General features: G+C 36.5%; 1 non-coding gene across 1 annotated transcript; it reads right to left on the bottom strand.

Moving 5' to 3' along the window:
- Positions 1 to 591: 591 nt before the first annotated feature.
- On the bottom strand, positions 592 to 698 carry LOC132372286 (U6 spliceosomal RNA). Its single transcript, XR_009505154.1, has one exon. It is a non-coding gene; the product is annotated as a U6 spliceosomal RNA (small nuclear RNA).
- Positions 699 to 3,878: the final 3,180 nt, after the last annotated feature.

Genomic DNA, 3,878 nt, shown 5'->3' with positions numbered 1-3,878 from the left:
AAGTCCATAAACTAAAGTCAAGGTATAGGCACGGCTGATTTTTCTGGAGACTCTGAGGGGAGAATCATTTCTTTGCCTTTTTCAGCTTGTAGAGGACACCTGCTTGTGGTTCTTTCTTTGCATCATTCCAACCTCTTGCTTCCGTCCTCATATCTCTTACTACTCTCTTGCACCTACACATATAATCCAGGATAATCTCCTATTTCAGAATTATCAGTCACATGGGCAAAGTCCCTTCTGCCATGTTAAGTAATAAAGTCAAAGGTTTCAGGGGTTAGGATGTTAACATTTTGGGGGAGTCCATATTCAGCCTATCACAATGACATTTTTTTTTAACATCGTTATTGGAGTATAATTGCTTTACAATGTTGTGTTAGTTTCTGCTGTATAACAAAGTGAATCAGATATACGTACACATATATCCTCATATCCCTCCCTCTTGCATCTCCCTCCCACCCTCCCTATCCCAACCCTCTAGGCAATCACAAAGCACAGAGCTGATCTCCCTGTGCTATGCAGCTGCTTCCCACTAGCTATCTATTTTACATTTGGTAGTGTATATATGTCAATGCGACTCTCTCACTTCATCCCCAAAATATGGAATGCTTCATGAATTTGCGTGTCATCCTTGCACAGGGGCCATGTTAATCTTCTCTGTATCGTTCCAATTTTAGCATATGTGCTGCCGAAGCGAGCACCACAGTGACATTTTGATTATTTCATTTTGCCTTGTAGCTATTTTTCTTGTTACTGTGTACAGTATTCTTTTTAATTTCCTGAGTCAGGTTGTAAGTTCCTCAAGGATAGATATCAAATCTTCCATGTTTTTATATGTTTACTACTTCATTATATCGTGTGTTTAAGGTAAAACAATGCTCATAATAGGCACTCAGTAAAGCCTACTGATTTAAGTACTCTTGAATCACACAGTCTTTAGAATGGAGACACGGGTCTGGTCTACATATGTTCCAGGAGAAACAATCTTAGCTTTGACTCTGGATCCTACAAACATTCAGACTACATAAGAGACAATGTAGAGTGAAGCATTAGAATGTAACTTGTTTTCCAGAATTCTCACTGTTGGACTGTAGACAGGCTTTGGGACAGTCAGTTAAGTGTTAAGATTTACTGGAAATCCATGGGATTACTCCAGCCACACTCTCCTTCCTTCTGATAAAGAAGAGAAATATTGCAATTCTTGTGAGTGGATGTGAAAACTTAACCTGCACAATTTAACTGGCTCTCCCCATTAAACTTTGGAGGGAGGAGGATTATTATACAATGGAATTTGTTTCTGATTTTTGCTGCAATGGTTAATAAGAAGTGTACTGTGACTTGAAATGAATATGGACACAAAATAATTCTCTCAGACATAGGTACATCTCAAATGCATGGTTGTTCATCACTTACGGGTTGAATTAGAAAATTATGGAGACCAATATGTAATTTTAAGGTATTCAATTTACGTTAATAGATATCTAAATGAACCATAGAATTAGCTCTGAAACATATAGCCCAATTCATACGCATAATTTTAAAAGTTAGCAATGCTATATAGTAGCCTTGCATATAATGTTTTGGTACATAATTAAGACAAAAGATAATCTTTGTGCTTAGCCCTCAAAATTTGCAATTGACCTTTTGTACCTGACCTGTGCTACCTTCATATCTTTCCTCTCCCTCCTTGAGTTTTCCTCTCTAGAATGGTAGAATCTGAATTGCAGAACTGGAAAGGACCCTAGAGGCCATCTTGTCAATTTGGACATTTTACAACTGAGACCATAGTTCTCAAAATATTAATTGACTTGCTTAAGGTCACACAGCTATTGGCAGAGCTTTATTAAAAACTCAGTTCTCCTAATTCTCTGTAAAGATTTTTCCCCCTCTACTTAGGTAAGATAATTTAGAAGTATAGAGGAATAAAAGAAATAATCTAGTAGTAAAGCAATGGGGGGTGAGAGGATTCTGGAAATACTGTGGCTTAAAGGAGACACAGTTCTCAGTCAACTACTTTCTAGAGCTTATCATCTGTTAGAGCAAGAGGAAGAAGGATGTGTCTGCCTTGGGGATGAAAATAAGGCCAACGTGAAGGAAATCACAAAAAGAAAAAAGAAAAAGAAAAAAGAAAGCAGGTGTGGCAATAGTAGAAACTATGTTAATAGTAGGAAAAGAGGTATGTAAAGTTAAAAGTAGTAATCAATATGGGGACTCTTGCAATAATAAAGTGATAAATTGAACAAACAGTTTATGAAGAATCTGAAAACCACACAATGAAAACACCCAAAGACCACATAATAGCTAAATATAAAAAGATATATCTATTAGATGTGCAAGGATAAATTACAAAACTACAGTTATAATGGGATACCTTAAAATACCCATTTTTAGAATTATATGAGATTATAAGGGAATTGAATAATGATATCAACACATTTTCTTGTATAGAGAGAGCAAGACAGAAAGAAAAATTCAGAAACATGTATCTCTCTTTTTTTTTTTAAATTTGAGACAATCAGGAGTTTTTTTTTTTTTTTTAATTTGACTTTCCTAGTTTTTAAAAAAGTTTATTTATTTATTTATTTATGGCTGTGTTGGGTCTTCGTTTCTGTGTGAGGGCTTTCTCTAGTTGCAGCAAGTGGGGGCCACTCTTCATCGTGGTGCGTGGGCCTCTCACTATCGCGGCCTCTCTTGTTGCGGAGCACACGCTCCAGACGCGCAGGCTCAGTAGTTGTGGCTCACGGGCCTAGTTGCTCCGCAGCATGTGGGATCTTCCCAGACCAGGGCTCGAACCCGTGTCCCCTGCACCGGCAGGCAGATTCTCAACCACTGCGCCACCAGGGAAGCCCCAAGAAACATATATCTCTTGAATGGAGAATCTAAAATATTTTTCTATGTCTATGGAAACTTCACAAAAATAGATGTGTAATTGACCACAAAGCAAATCTTGACAAAATTTTGAAAGCAAGATTTTTACAGACTACTCTCTCTGACCATGTTAAAATAGGAGATAATGAAATAGTGATTTTCGTTTTTCCTCCAACCCTGAACCTACTTGGAAATTAAGAATGCACTCCTGGTTAGCCCATGGACCAAAGACCACATGAAAACTGAAATTACAAACTATCTTAAAAAACAGTAAAAAAATGATGAATATCAAAACCTACAGAACAGCAAAAACTCAGAGAGAAAATTTATAGCCTTAAATTCCTTTGATAAGTGGTAAAATAAAAGGGAAAGAGGATGGAAGATATTTGAAACTCCAAAGAAAATTATTGATTTCTGAGCAAAGTAAACATACCAAAATTGATAAAGAAGTACAGACCTAGAATAAAACAATTATGACTGAAGAAGTGAAAAAGGTGATTAAAGTTATATCATTAAAAAAAAAGCATTGTGAACCCTTGCACATTGCTGGTGGAAATATGAAATGATGCAGGCACTAAGGAAAGGAGTGATGGTTCCTCAAATAATTAGACATAAACCAAATGATTCAGCAATCTCACTTCTAGGTATATACCCCCAAGAAATGAAAGCAGGGGCTCAAAAAGATAGTTGTATACCAATGTTCATAGCAGCATTATTCATAATAGCCAAAAGGTGAAAACAACCCCCAATCCATCAACAGATCAATGGATAAACTAACTTGGTATATACATACGATGGAATATTATTCAGCCTTAAAAAGGAATGAAGTTCTGATTCATGCTTCAACATGGATGAACCCTGAAAACATTATGCTAAGTTAAATAAGCCAGACATAAAAGATATATATTGTATGATTCCACTTATATGAGGTACCTAGAATAGGCAAATTCATAGAGACAGAAAGTAAAAGAGGTTATCAGGGGTTGGAGAAAGGGTAGGATATGGAGTTATTG

The sequence above is a fragment of the Balaenoptera ricei genome, chromosome 9 (assembly GCF_028023285.1).
Source record: "Balaenoptera ricei isolate mBalRic1 chromosome 9, mBalRic1.hap2, whole genome shotgun sequence".
Classification (NCBI taxonomy): Eukaryota; Metazoa; Chordata; class Mammalia; order Artiodactyla; family Balaenopteridae; genus Balaenoptera; species Balaenoptera ricei.
This window is presented reverse-complemented; position numbering and strand designations above follow the sequence as displayed.